Source organism: Perognathus longimembris, chromosome 28 (genome assembly GCF_023159225.1).
Source record: "Perognathus longimembris pacificus isolate PPM17 chromosome 28, ASM2315922v1, whole genome shotgun sequence".
In the NCBI taxonomy this organism is placed as follows: domain Eukaryota; kingdom Metazoa; phylum Chordata; class Mammalia; order Rodentia; family Heteromyidae; genus Perognathus; species Perognathus longimembris.
In genome coordinates, this window is record NC_063188.1 from 8,610,129 (window position 1) to 8,626,522 (window position 16,394).

The following is a 16,394-nucleotide window of genomic DNA, read 5'->3' on the forward strand; positions in this document are numbered from 1 at the left end:
CTCTTCCGCCCTTGATGGAGAGCTCATGCCTCGCCTTCCTGCCAATCTTAGATCTGATTGGCTCCTGTGCCTTATATTAGTGGCACGTACTTCCCCAATAAACAAGATCTTGCTCCAACTAGACTCCCAGGCCATCTGATTGTCCTCCAGTGAGGGAGGGCTTGGTGCAGGTGGCCTGCTGACCCTTTGCCTTTCTTGGCTCGTTCGCATCTGGGCTTGACTTCCTGGTCTCTCCCGCTGGTCGGGGGAGCTTGGGGGGCTAGAGACCCCGACACATGGAACCAACCTAGATGCCCCTCAGTAGACAAGTGGATCAGGAGAATGTGGTACATATACACAATGGAATTATAAGCCTCTATCAGAAGGGATGACACTGCCCTATTCTTAAGGAAATGAAAGCACTTGGAAAAAAATTATACTAAGTGAAGTGACCCAGACCCAAAGAAACATAAACCCTATGGTGTCCCTCATAGGGAATAGCTAGTACAGGAATAGGCTAGTCATGATAGAAGACCAAATACCCCAATAACTACACCCATATGACAACATAAGAAGATGCCAAGTGAAATGAACTCCCTGTTATAGAAACAAATTATAACACTGTTGTACTTATTCTCAACATGCAATGTGAACTCATACTACTTTTTTCTTTTTCCTTGTCTGTTTGTTTGACTGAGTGGTTTGTGTAGTTTTGTTTCTCTTGTAGTCCCTTCCTGTGGCTGTACCCTTGCTACCACTGTACTACATCCAAGTACCCTGGATATTGTCAGATACAGGTACTAGAACTGAGGAAGGGAGAGGGAATACCAAAATTGAGAGACAAAGAACAAAAAGACAAACCATTCAAAAAGCGACACTTAGAAACCATTTGGTGTAAACCATCTGTACAACTCTTGAGGGGAGAAGGGATTGGGGAGGGGGGAGGGGGAAATGAGGGAGGAGGAAAAAAGTAGAATGAGAAATGTATTCACTGCCTTTCATATGAACCTATAACCCCTCTGTATCACACTTTGACAATAAAGAAAGAAAAAATAAAGAAAAGAAAAGATACACATAAGTATACTATGATCCAGCAATTCTTCCACATTTATCAAAAAGATTACAAATAAGAATACAGTAAAGCCATAAATCCAACTATGTTCACTGCTACACTATTCATTCTAGACAAGATATGATATAAAACCAGCCCAGATACCCCTCAGTTGATGAATGGATAAAGAAAATGTGGCATTTATACACATTGGAATTTTGCTCATCCATGAGAATCAATATCACTGCTTCATTTTCAAAGGATTATCAGGACATGAAAAAAATAGGTGAAGTAAATCAGGCCCAGATAAGAAAGGGCTGCATATTTCTCTCATATGTGAAAGCTAGAATTAGTTTATAAAAATACAAGTAAATATTTTGAGTGGTATGCAAGTGTGCAAAAATATATTAATTGAAATACAATAGATTTGTAGGAGAACTCAAAAAGTATAATTACTTAGAAAGGCTAAATTAATGTTCAACAAAATGATCACCAAGAAATGGCTTTTGAAAGAGGTAGAAGTGATTAAGGGCAGGGGGTAGAGAGGAAGCTGGAATGCTACAGTCCGAAGTTCAATGTATAGCCTACTAAATTGAGGAAAGTGAGGGAAAGAATGGATTGGGAGAGATGATTGAGAATGATGGAATGGCTGTTATTAATCAAGATGCATAGCATTCATAAATGGCTTTGTTAAATTACAACTAAAGGTAATAGAATATTAAAAATTCTTTATCAATTAGTTTTCTTTTTTTTTTTTTTTTTTTTTTGGCCAGTCCTGGGCCTTGGACTCAGGGCCTGAGCACTGTCCCTGGCTTCTTCCCGCTCAAGGCTAGCACTCTGCCACTTGAGCCACAGCGCCGCTTCTGGCCGTTTTCTGTATATGTGGTGCTGGGGGATCGAACCTAGGGCCTCGTGTATCCGAGGCAGGCACTCTTGCCACTAGGCTATATCCCCAGCCCACAATTAGTATTCTTGATTATGGACATTCTAACAGGGGAATCTCAATGTCCTTTTGATTTGCACTTATATTATGGTCAGAGATAGTGAACGTTTCTTCATGTGACTATTAGAAATTGTTACTTCTTCTGAAAAGTGTCTAAGCATTTAGCCCATTTATTAAATGGTTTGTTGTTTCTTTGAGGCTATATTTGGGGAGTGTTAATTTTTTGAGCTCTAAGTATGTTTTGGATAAGAGGCCCATGTCTAATGCATAGCTGGTAAAACAAAATCTTGTCTCAAGCAGTGGTCTCTGTATTTATCTTGTTAGCTTTGTCCTTTGCCATGCAAAAACTCTTCAATTTGATGTAATCCCTTTTATCCAGTCTTTCTTTAATTTGTTGTGAGTCTGGATCTTTTTTAGGAAGTCTCTACCTGAGTCTAGGAGTCCTAGTATTTTGCATACCCATTTCTGTAATATTTTCATGGTATCTGGCCTTATATTGATTCATTTAGAATTTGATCCATTTAGAAATGATTCTGTTGCAGGGTGGTATATAAGGATCTAGCTTCAGTTTTCTGCTATGTATAGTCAGTTCTTCAAGCACTGTTTTTTGAAGTGACTGTCTTTCTTCTACCCTGTGTTTTTGGCTTTCTTATCAAACATTAGGTGGTTACAGGTATGTGGGTTCATTTCTGGATCTTCTATTCTGATCTATTAGTCCTCGAGCCTATTTTTGTGCCAGTAACAAGCTGTTTTTGTTACTATGGCTTTATAGTACAGTTTGAATAGCATTTATATTGCTCCAACACTATTCTTTCTACTAAGAATTATTTTTGCTATTTAGGGTCTTTTATTATTCCATATAAAGTTTTGGATTGTTTTCTCTATATCATTGAAAAATGTTGTTGGGATTTTCATGGGTATTGCATTAAATTTATAAATAGTTTGGGGCAGTACTGTAATTTTCACTATGTCATTCCTTCCAATTCACGAACATGGAAAAATTTCCCATTTCCATTCCTGGATATTTATCCAGTAGACCACAAACAAGGCTGCATTAAATCTACCAGCAGAGCCACACTCATTGCAATATTATTTACCATAACCAAGATATGTAATCAACTCAGATGACCTTCAGCAGATGAATGGATCAAAAATATGATCTATGTACACAATAGAATTTTATGCTTCCATTAGAAAAAATGATAATGTCCCATTTGTGAGAAAATGGAAAGACTTGGAAAAATTCTATTAAGCAAAGTAAACTAGGCCCAAAGAAACATAGGTTGCATGGGTTCCCTACTTTGTTGCAACTAGAATGTGCCTATAAACATTCAATGGTAAAAGACAAAAAATATGCATGGATATAGTAAATTACACAGGAACCTAGATATCACACAGTGAAACCAATACAGTATATTCTTAGGAGATGATGAGAGAGGCTCAATAGATATGTGCCCATAATCACATAAAATTATATTTTTCAAAAGAACTTGAAGAAATGGAAACAAGAGGTATTTTGTCAGTTTTCTTTCATTTTGTTCGCCTTTGTAATTGTTTTTGATTTTTGTATATTCTGTACTGGATGTAAGTTTATCTATTTGGGGGAGGGTATGCTGGAGCACAGAAATGGTAGGAAAAGGATGAAGAAATGAAGCAGTGATATTCACTAGATACTTCGTTCAGAATCAACTATACAACTAGTGGGGGAGGGAAGAGTCAGGGAAAAACTGGGAGATAAAGAGAGAAGAGGTGACACTGTTCAAAAAGGAATGTACTCATTACATGACATATTCAATGGTAACACCACCCGTGTACATTACCTTTACATTAGCAATACAAATTAATTACTTAATACAAATAATTAATTTTTAAGTAAAGAATAGATACATAAAATGGCCCAGAACCCCCTCCCCCGAATATTCCTTATCAAGTCAATTGAATGTGCTTCCTCAAGGAAGGTGAGTGCAGTATACTTTCTTCTATCAACATACTTCAAAAATTAGTTAGCCAGGCTTCAATGGTTCATGCCTGTAATCCTAGCTACCCAGGAGCTGAGATCTAAGGATCCTGTTTTGAAGCTAGCCAGGCAATGAGTGAGAATCTAATCTTCAGATCTCAGCCATCTGATTAGCTAGGATTACAGGTGTGAGCCACCAGCATCTGGTTTGCTAAGGGTACTTAAGTCATATGAGGAAAGACGAGCAAACTCCTACAGAGGTTAAAGCAGATAAGCAAAATGTCTTACACTAACTGCACAAAGTACTCAAAAGTAAAATAAGAAATGTAAAATTCATGCCAGTAAGAATGTCCAAGAAATCTAATCACAATAGATGCTGACGAAGATGTGGCCAAAAGGGAATGCTACTGCACTGTTGCTGGGAGTGAAAACTTGTGCAACCACTCAATAAATATTTTAAATCAAGAAAGCTGTTCAAAATTAAATGATAATATGAACTTAACACTAAAGGAATCTATGATATATATATATATATATATATATATATATATATATAAGAAAATCATCTAAATGTTAAAAATGAATAAGGTATTCTGGTAAACAGAAAATAAAACTTTCAGGTGAACAGTAAATAAAATATTTGTTAAGCAAAGAAAATGGCATTGTTATCAAATTTTAAAGAATTCCTTGTTCAAAAAGGCAAGTAATGAATTTAAAATAATTGAAGATAAAAATATAATCTCCATATTTTATACCTGGCAATGTAATCTCCAAGGCAGAAAGCATCATGAGATATTATATGGACATGAAACAATCATATATTATTGTTGTGGGACTTTTCTGTGGACTTAATTGAAGAAAAACTTCAAAATGTAAATAAGCAAAACAGATATTGAGATAAATACACTTTAAAATCCTAATTTTAAAGTTGAATTATGAGAATTGTTTTGTGGTTTATTGTCCTCCCTACTAGGCCTTATGTGTTGAGATTTAGTCCTCTATGTAAGGTATTAAGAAGTGGAAATTTTAATTGACTCTGATATATAGAGATGTGTCCTTTAGGAACCGATTAGGATCAGAAAATCTAATGAGGATGGAGCTGCATGGAATCCCAGAGCCTTTATAAGGAGAAGGAGACACCAAACAGGAAAACAGTCGTAAGCTGGAGCTCTTGTTTCCTGCCATACAACATACTGCATGGCCCTGCAGGAAGGCCATGGCATCTCCAATGGGTGGCTGGTGGCTTTGATTTTCCAGAACTACCTTCTGATAAAACAAACGAAAATCTCTAAGATCTAGTCAGTGCTATTGTGTTATAAGCAGAAGAAAATTAACCAGCCCACATACTTTACATTTACATGAAGATGTCCTTATCTTCATTTTCTTTGTACTATGCAGCATACCTACCTTCCCACATTACACAGTCTCTGCCTGACGAGAAGAGGAAAATGCAGACAAGGATTCAATGTGTACCCTACAAAATTAAGAAGAGTGAGGGAAAGGGTGGGTAGGGGAGTGATGGGTGGGAATGTTGAAAGGGGTAACATAGATATTGATATATTTTATTCATAAACTACATTGTTAAATGGCAATTCCTTTGTTCAACTACCTAAATAATAACTTTTAAAAATAAAAAATGTAAATGTACGGGTGCTAGATATACATATAGATAACTTTTAAGGGTGTATACACTAAGCCAACCACCAATCATATCAAAACCTAAATGCTTTGTAATGTATAAAAAAAATCTTTGTCTCTGTTTCTAGTCAACTCCTGCATGTTTCCAAAGGGACTGCCATTATTGTTTATAATTAATTTGTTCTTCTGTTCTTGGACTTCATATAAGTAACATGAAAGCTATGAATTAATAAAAACATTACAAAACATCCTGCACTAAGTGTTTTTATATTATATATTAATTTTATAAAGGAATTCATGGCAGCAATGTTTTCGAACATACATATAGTATACTTTGATCCAATTCAACCCCTCTGTTATTTTTTATTCCCTTTTTTCTCCTTTTTGAACACTTTCAATGGATTTCGTTGTTGTACTTTTGTACATGTATGTGAAGTATACATGCAGATCCACTACTACTCATGCTCTCTTTGATTACATTGGTTTCCACCACGAACGGGCCTCATTTTACTTCCATCACACATTCTTTAAGACCTTTCTTCTACATAAAACGTACCTTGTCTGCTTTTCTCAGCCTATCTTATTGCACTTAACATGACTGGCAGTTCCATTCATTTTCTGCAAATAGCACAATATTATTTTTCTTAATATATAATACTACTGTATTCTGTATTTGTATAAGCATATATATGTAATACATATATATGTACATATATATGTAATATATGTATGTAATATATATATGTAAATGTTTTTCTTTATCCATTCATAATTGATAGGTTGAATAGGCTTAACAAATATAGAAGTTATCTTACTTTTGTCAGTAGCTCATATCCATAAATCCCGCTATACCAGCAGATAGAGATTTAGAGAACTACAATCCTTGTTTAGCCCAAGTAAGTAGTTAGTCTATCACCTCAGGAAATAAGCCATATGTTGTGATATGCCTGTAATATCAGCTATACAGGAGGCCAAAATAGGAAGATTATTTCTCAAATTGGTGAATGTGCATAAAAGAATCTATCTAAATAATAACTTAAGTGAAAATGGTGGAAGGGGAAGTCAAGTGCTTGAGCATCTCCTTAGCATGACCTAATTAATGTCTACAAATTCCGTTACTCCCAAAAGTTAAAGAAAATGTATTTTTATTTCTATTTTTGTGTTTTAAGACCACTATAGTTAAACTTGGTCATTTTTGTTCATTTATTTTTTTCAGATGCATTTTAGAATCAGATTTTCTCTTTGTGCAGAGCAAATCCCTGTTAGAACTTTGTTTTAAAATTGTGTGCATCTATATATCACTTTGAGAAGACTGACATGTTAGCTTTATTAAATTCTAAGAATCTTTGAAGAGAGAATGTCTCTTCAGATAGGACACAGTGTTCATTAGATTGTGGAGAAACTACATCAATCAAACATTGTTGATGGAAAGGCAATGATATAGCTATTGTGGAAAACAATCAGAAAGTTTTCTCACAAAAATAAGCACTCAAAAATAAGCACACAATTACTTCATGATTCTATATCTCATGTTTAGAAATTTATCTTAAATATGAAAACTTATACTCACATTAAAACCTATGCACAAACATGACAGTTGATCTATTCAAAACTACTAAATCTGGAAAAGATTGACCAAAACAATGTTAGTGAAATACCACCCACTGAGAAACAAGAGAATTATTGATGCACACAATGATGAATGATCCTTATAAACATTATGCCAAGTGAAAATGACACATACTATTTAAATCAGATTGTTTCAGAAAGAGGTCAATTATAGGCAACAGAAGGGATTAACAATTAGCAGAGGAAAGGGGGAAAGGATTTGGTTGTGAAGATTTAACCTCAGGAACTTGTGTAGTCTTGAATACATGACTAAAATATGACATTTATTATATGGAACAAATTGAGTTCTGCTTTTCTTATGGTAACATTTCTTATGGAAAGTTTGTTGTTTTGTCTGTACAATAGGGGGCTGTAAAAAGTAATTGATAGTATAGGCCAGGCACTTTCCCTACTGATATAATGTCAAATAATTATTAGACATCTTCCCAAATACTAGTGTAAATGTGACATTTAACCATATACCAGTTGGAAAAGCAGCTAATATAATTTGTAAAATAAGCAAATATTATCCCTTGTTTCTTTCATAGTATCCTCTTACAAAGTATAATCCCATTTTATTGCATTATCATTGTTACTTTGTCATATTTCCTTTAAACATGCTGTTATTTCTTCTGAGTAGCCAGATGCCTATTGCCACAGTGTGTTGAGTTATTTGCTAATAGTGGTGACAGTGTTAGTAGTAGTAGTAGTAGTTAATCTAAGTGATAATGTGATATAGCAAACAATACTATATACTTATATTCATGATCTCAACTACTCAACTACTATTAACTACATTAGGCTCTATTATTATTCAAGTTGTTAGGTGAATAAATGATGTAGTGTTTGGGATTTTTATGAAAGAAATTTTTTGAACTCGAGTTTTTTTCACTTGACATCTAAGAATCTACCACTTGACTCCTTTTTGCTTTAGTTATTTTTTGGCCAGTCCTGGGCCTTGGACTCAGGGCCTGAGCACTGCCCCTGGCTTCTTCCCGCTCAAGGCTAGCACTCTGCCACTTGAGCCACAGCGCCGCTTCTGGCCGTTTTCTGTATATGTGGTGCTGGGGAATCGAACCTAGGGCCTCGTGTATCCGAGGCAGGCACTCTTGCCACTAGGCTATATCCCCAGCCCCTTGCTTTAGTTATTTTTTAAATATTGTTTTACATTTATGTCTGTGTTGGCCTGAACAATGATATTCCTATTTATGATTCTCTGGGATGACAGACCTGTGCCAGTAGACCCAACTTTTTATTGTTTGACTTTGTGTCTCATGACATTTTGCATCAATCTCCTCAGCTTTGACTCCAGAGTAGCTAGAATTATTGGCATAACCTACTATGTCTAGCAGCAATGGTAAAGTTAATCAAGGTGTTGCAAATGACAAGAAAATGACAACTACAAGATTCAATCTTTGGTTGTAGGGGTTGTAATGAAGCTTAAATATTTTCTGCTTTTCCATATCTCACTTAAAAATCAACAAAATAAAACAGCGAAAGTATCCAAAAAGTGAGTAAGTAACTCATAGGAACTTCAGAAAGGGAAGAGATTAAATGCAAAATCACAAGAGTAATTTTAATCCATAGTCATTTGTTTTGTCATAGTTGCCTGTGGTTGAATTTTTGTACATGACAACCAGTGTACTTTCAACATATCACACTGAATAATATCTAGTGTTAGGATGTCTATTCATATACACTGGAATATTTTCCTAGTTTCCTCTTACAAGGTCTTTTGGATTAGAGTGTGATGGACAAAGTTGCATATAGAATGGTTTTAAGCACAGTTGATAAATGTTTTTGCTATTCCAACTTTCTAATTTCCTAACTAGGAACTACGTTTGCAGTACAAGTTAATTGCAGAGGAAAAAATGTTTTTTTTAATCATAATTTGTTGTTATTAAAAATACTCTCTTCCAAAGATGTCTACCAACAGAGCAGCCATACATGGCAACCTTAGCAAACTCAAACTTGTGCTATAAGAAAATCGTTTTAAATGTTCATACAGTGATGCATGTACAAACATATACACTTTTAAGTCTTATTTTTAAAAATTAATATTACACTTACTGTGACTGCATGGGTATAAGACACTCAGAATTTTTAACTACCCTAGTCACTGGTACATATATACTTTGAAATTATTCTCTAGTCTGGTACTTTAAGAATAAAGTAACATTGATTTCTTTTTATTCTATTGATTTCACGGTACATTTAAATTTCTCCTTGTGAGGCATATAAATAATAGAGATATCTCAATAAGGACTGCCATTGTCTATAAACTTTCCTTTAACATGTGTTATTGGCAACATTGTTATTACTGTATTGGCAAAACATGGAGGAGGGAAGCTAAATTTATGGTTTACTGAATGACTTCATTTCAAGATGCAGGCAATTTTGAGAAGGCTTAAAATTCCATATCAGACTATGACTACACAATAGCAAATAAACGTATTTTTCCTGAAATTGCTCAGTAAGTACAATTGTTCCATATCTTTTCTATTGAATGCTATTTTCTGGAGATGGAAGTGCCCTAATTTAGCTCTCAGTTCAATTCTCACTTGGATTTAGTATTATTATGTAGCTCCCTAGCTATCTGCAAATAATTAGATTTAATCCCTAAAGTGTAAATTTGGGAACATTTGTTACATTTGGACACACTGACCTGGACTCAGCCTGTCCTTTGATGCAATACCTTGGGCCTGCAATTCTATGGAGATTGCAAAACTAATAAAACAATGATTAGCCAACAGTAGAAAGCCTTAGCTCATTCAAATAACATTTTTCTCTGCTTCACATAAGCAGAGCTCATTAGGACAATGATTTGGAATGATAGTGCTGGTGAGGAAATGAGTGCCAGCTCACCCTCACAGGTAACATATCAGAATGAGACATTTACTAGGAATCCTGAGAAGAGGTGATTCCTTCTAGAGAGAATGTAAACTATTACAATTATTTTAGAGAGAATCTAGCAAGATCTATTTAAATACCAAATTTCATATCTTTTTTGACTTAGCATTTTCCTTTCTATCCATCACACAGACATAAAGGATGAAGTAAATGGCTATTTCTAAGTGTCTTATTTGTAGTAGCCACACAATAACAAAACAACTACAAAAGATTTCAAATTAAATAAATTTTCTGTGTCTTCATGCAGGTTTAATTTTCTAAAATGTGTTAAATCTATAGCTATAAACTATAAAGTATGTCCTTTAAGTATATTTAAGAATATATAGTCCATGTAAGATAAATACGTTCTAGATACAGAAGTATATTATACATATATGTGTATGTGCATATGTATGTACACAAACATATAGAAAGGGGTTATTATCAAAGGAAATAAGAGTGACATTTTCTTCTTTATATTTCCATGAATAGTTTGATATGTCAATCTTAAATGTAAATTAAGAATAGTAGTTTTCATATACTAATCACCTCATGTTATTCCAATGGAGAATATTCTGGAAAGAAAAAAAATTTCCAATACCATTACAACTAGAATCAATTCCCAATTCATTTCCATTTTGTTGGAAACTGAATTTATTTTTCATCTCTCGCTACATCTACATCCTGCTCATGGTCTCATGGTAGAAACTTATTTACCCACACCCGATTTAAGAAAGCTTCACAATAACCAAATGGACAAATCAGCTAACATGGCAACAACCAATGGATGGATAAAGAAGAAAATAAGGAATACTACTCAGGCCCAAAGAAAAGGCTGAAATTGTGTCATTTGCAGGAAAATGGATAGCACTGGATACCATAATTTTCAAGAAAGCAAGTCAAGAACAAAGACCTAAATAGTACATGTTCATACTCACTTGTGCAATATGATGATGATGCCAATAAATATTTTCTGTGATAGTCTTTATGTTGAGTATGCCCTTTGGGGGAAAATCTTTTCCCACACCACTGTTGTACTTATATTTCCTTCTAATGCCTTCCTTTCTCTCCTCTTTTACATTTTTAGGAGATTGTGCTATGTAAGCCAGGTTGAACTCAAATTTGTAGTCCTAATGCTTCTCCCTTCCAAGTAGTGGGCTTAAAGATGTGTGCTACCTGTATGACATTTATTTTTTTCCTTTATTTTTTATTTTTTTTAAATTGTATCAAGAAGTATGTTTGAAGAAAAAAAAGGAAGTAATGTTTGGGCTGTGAATGTGGCTTAATGGTAGCATGCTTGCCTAGCATGCATGAGGTCCTGGATTCAATTCCCCAGTACCACATAAACAAAAATAATAACAATAAAATTATTTTAAAAAATAAAAAAAGGATGTCTGCTACCGTACTTGGCATTCAAATGGCTTTCTCTAAAACTTTACAAATATTTTATTCCCTCTAATATCTAATAATTTGCTATAAATTATTTATAGAATTTTAATTTTGATATAAATTGATATTATCTATCCGCTTCAATTTATATGTACTTACAAATAATATGTAACAGAAGTATTATTTCTTACTTTGATACTGCCTCAGTATCTGCAGTACAATAAGCATTCATATACTTTCACAGACAAGGTCTGGTGAACACTTCTGCAAATTTGAAATTGCCTTGTCCAATGGCTTTTGTGCCAGCTAAAGAATTTTTAAATGTTAATATTTTACAAATTACAATACTTTTGTAAATAATGCTATCTCAGCAGAAATCTTGATTTTTTTTGTGTTCTCATCTGGAAAATGAAGGGAAAAGTATAAAGAACCTCTTACATATTCACTAATTATGCAAGAAAGGAAATGTAGGAGCCTTGCTCCTTCCTCTGTCATACCATTTGTAATGATATCACACACACACACACACACACACACACACACACACACACATAATGGAAGAAGCAATATTATTACTGGCTACTCAAAAGTTCTGTTTTCCCTGCATCATAACTTGATGAACACTTAAAACCACTTGGGAAGCCAAAGAGAGAAAAATGTCCATGCTCATGTCCATGCTCATGTCTCACCCTAGGCCAATTCAGTCCTAATCTGTGGTGTAGTGTCCAGATATTGGTATTAAAAAAAAACAATGTAGATTCATTTAAAAGCATCAGTAGTATTATTAAAAAGCGTTGAAAAAAATTACACTAAGTGAAGTGAGCCAGACCCAAAGCAACATGGACTCTATGGTCTCCCTCATAGGGAATAATTAGCACAGGTTTAGGTTAGTCACAGCAGAGGATCACAAGAGCCTAATAGCTATGACCCTATGAACACATAAGATGATGCTAAGTGAAATGAACTCCATGTTGTGGAAATGAGTGTTATATCACTGTTGTAATTACTTTCAGCATGCCATGTGAAACAGTAGCTTCTTTTGTTGTTGATCCTCTTACATCCCCTTCCTGTGGTTGTACCTGCGTTATCACTGAATCTCATCCGAGTACATTGGAAACTGTATATACGGGTATTAGAAATAGGAAAGTGAAAGGGAATATCAAAATTGAGAGACAAAGGATAAAAAGACAAAGGGCTCCAAAAGCAGTACTTGCAAAACTGTTTGGTGTAAACCCCAAAAGGGAGGTACTATTAGCTCAAATTGAGTGGAAGAATTAAATAAAAAAGTCACTTCAGAGATCATATCAACGATATGAGATTTATTTTATGGAGAACTTTCAGTACTATTGTGAGTGTGTGTGTGTGTGTGTGTGTGTGTGTGTGTGTGTGTGGTCTGTTTTGTGATCTGTATGTACTGGTAAACGCAATGACACAAAGGAGAAAAATGAACTCATCATGCCTCAAAGGAATTTTTGCACTCATTTTAATCTAACAATAGGTATATTTGAATGGTACTATGTAAAACTTTCTAAACAAAAGACATAAATGCTGATTGTTGACCTTGTCAGCCTTGTATAGTGTCACTTTAGGACTCTCCTTCCTTTCAGAAAGTCAAATGATACAAATTGTGATTTTTAGTGTTGCTTTGATGCTCCCGACTCGTATGATACAAATTGTGATTTTTAGTGTTGCTTTGATGCTCCCGTCTCGTCTTCCTACCTTAACATTTCCTTGTCTGGAACACTCCATGCAATAGAAGTCTGCAAAAATGCCTAATGATTTGATAGTGAATGCTTCACAGTCCTTATTGCGAAGTATGAGGCATAATGCTGTACACTGGCTAAAAGCCCAGGCTGAACTTCACTTGGGAATTTGGACCAACTTATTCAGCAGACTCATTGGCTCTGTATCTCTGTATAGTTTTCCTGGCAGAAGATTTATGTTGAACATTGCTTAAGAGCTGAGGCACAAAAATGGTAAGGTTAAATTTAAATACATTCTCTGACTCTCAAAGCCTTATGAGTTATGTCAATGTACTAGGCCCCAGTATCTATACATATAAAATGTGAATAAAACAAACAAACAAACAGTATCTACCTCCAAGCTCTCTTGTAAGGAATAAACAAAATAATGCATACCAATCAATACATAATCATGTGCTCAATTTATAAGAGCTTATGATAATATGCATCATAATGTTAATATTCTCAACTAAAACCATCCTTTTTCTGTAAGTAAACTATGAGTTTTGAGTGCTACTCAAGTGTTCAGCACTGGAATTCATTCTGATTTTGTTTATAGCGAAACAAAAAGATTATTGGTAGTGAGCGAGGTAACATAAAATAAGGCCTATGTGCCTGCCAATATTGGGCTTAAAAAAAAAGAGCTATGATCTTAGTACCCCAGATACTGTATATATGTGTATTGGAACTAGGGAAGGAAAAGGAAATACCAAAATCAAGAGACAAAGAATAAAAAGACAAAACCAATGCAATAGCAACACTTACAAACCAATTGGTGTAAACCAACTCTACAACTCGGGAGAGGGGCGGGGGGAGTGACCAGGGCCCAAGGGAGGAAATGGGGGAAAATGAGGGAGGATGTAGCAAGTTGGATAAGAAATGTACTTGCCTTACATATGAACCTGTAACCCTCTGTACTTCACTTTGATGATAAAGGGAAAAAAAAAGTAAAGTAAAAAAAAAGAGCTATGGATGGAATCTTTTCAGACTCATTATTTTGAGGAGCATAGAGAACATGGAGCTTGGTCCTGTACCTGGATTTCTATAAAGAGGCTTTATTTATTAATCACACTTGGGATCCGAATAAACAGAATATTTACTCTGGACACATGCCTTTCCAACTGCTGAAAAACAGTTGGGGACATCTTGATGGAATCCTGTGTAGAAACAACTAATTAATTTGTTACATGAAAGTTCAAGTCCATATTTATCTGTTAGTAGTTTTTCCAAATTTCCTTTGGCTGTCATAGAAAGTAAGCCACTATTTTTATTGTGTGATAATGTATTTCTACAATCTATAATTTTCAGGAATAATTGGATTATGTGTTTGTGTTTCATATGGAATATTCTTCCTAATAAGATGAAAGAAGAGTTCAAAGGCAACAAAGCTCTTTCCAGCTCTTTAGATGGTTTCTTTTTTCCCTTTATTGTCAAAGTGAAGTACAGAGGGGTTACAGTTTCATAGGTAAGACAGTGAGTATATTTCTTGTTCAAATTGTTACCTCCTCCCTCATTTCCACCCTTCCTCTCCACTTTCCAGAACAGTCATCTCAACTTTCTTGGCTCAGTTTTCTTTATCTGTCAATAGACTAATAATGAAATCTCTTGTACAAAGGGGCACTTCCAGAGTTAACTAGATGTTAAACCAGCTCATCCCAGTATCTAGGCAGCACTGTATTTTCTCTGAATCTAAGTCTGGGCTAGTTTGCTCAGTTGGTTGGATCCTAGTGATAATGAGGGACATGAAAAGTTGCTTTTACGTAGAGGAATAATGCTAGAGGAATAATGCCTTCTGTTATAAAGCCACAAACTGCATCCTTCCTCATCTGTTAAATGTGTTTCTTCAATCATGAAGGCAAAGGAGCATCCAAGGAAGCCCAGATGTTTTAGCATTGTGCAGCGAAAAGAGCAACGTCTTCCAAAATCATGTCATGATCAGCTGCGGGATCTTTACTTACTTTACCTGCAAAATGAAGCCCCTCAACGCCCACTAGTTCTCAATTTAAATCAGGTAAACTATATGAATAGTATTGTGGAGACTCCCTTTTTATCTGAGGAGGCATGTGCTTCTGTCCTGCTCTTCATTTCATACTCTAAATAACCCTTCATTAATGTGTCTTACTCTTAAAGGAAAGGTCCCTATGATAGAATTCATATTCATAGAATGAGGGAGACTTGGACATAACTGTCCACCATGTGAGAAGCCAAAAATCTACAAGCCAGGAAAAATGAAACATCTCGCATCTTGATCTTGGGCTTCCAAATATTCAGACTATAATAAATAAACTTTTAACTCAAACAATGAACTTCAGAATTTCATTATCATTACCAGCATATTGATAGTAATTGTTAATTCTATGTTAACAACTTCATATATAAATTTCAGCAAAAATAGATAACATTTTCAGTATCGTCGATATTCTCCTATACAGTTGTTCTTCATTAATATTTGACCAAGTATCTTTCTTTTTTTACAGAAAAAAATAAAAGGTAACTTGATATATTTGCTATTTTTGTCAATTCTGCTTTGTGAGACTGACACCACCAAGTTTCAAAAAAAAAAAAAAACTCATTGTTATTGCAGTGAAGTTTCAATTATCCCAGCTAAGGCAAGAGACTATTAACAGATAACACAATTAATGAAATAATCTGTTTAAGGCTTTCTGCTAGTAGAATATTCGACTAGCTAAGTTCCAGACACCTCACTAATGATGGCAAGTTCAGAGAATCAAACCAATGCCTATGAGGAGGAAAGACTAGTGGTAGTGAATTCTGATGTTTTCTTCTTGCCCTGCTTGAAATAACTCTCTAAGGGACTTTGTGTAATTATCCTAGAAGCCTGTGGGAGCTCATTCAACCTCCTATGCAGTCTGATTCCAAAAGTATTCATTAAATGATCATGCTGATAAAATGAGAAAAACACAGCCAATGAAAACCATGAGAGGCAATAAATGTATATGACATATAAAATGACTAGTGGACAGAAGACGAACTATTAAGGGCTAGTTTTCTTAAGATGATACATTGACGTGACATCAGATCCCAGATATACTGTTTGTTTTTCTACCTGTACCCTGTCTTGTATAATAAAATAGTATAAGGGAAAGGTTATATAGGTGCAGTGAATGCCCAACAAAATGGGAAATTTCTTTGTTGTTCTATACTGTGTGAATTTATGCTGTTTACCTCTCAGATGAA

At 34.8% G+C, this 16,394-nt stretch overlaps 1 long non-coding RNA gene across 1 annotated transcript in view; it reads right to left on the reverse strand.

Annotated features, from left to right (window-relative positions):
* Positions 1 to 698: 698 nt before the first annotated feature.
* Positions 699 to 16,394, reverse strand: part of LOC125344200 — a 29,824-nt gene continuing 14,128 nt past the window's right edge. Inside the window, exon 3 of the long non-coding RNA XR_007209433.1 lies at positions 699 to 741. This is a non-coding gene — a long non-coding RNA (uncharacterized LOC125344200). The remainder of the gene's footprint in view (positions 742 to 16,394) is intronic.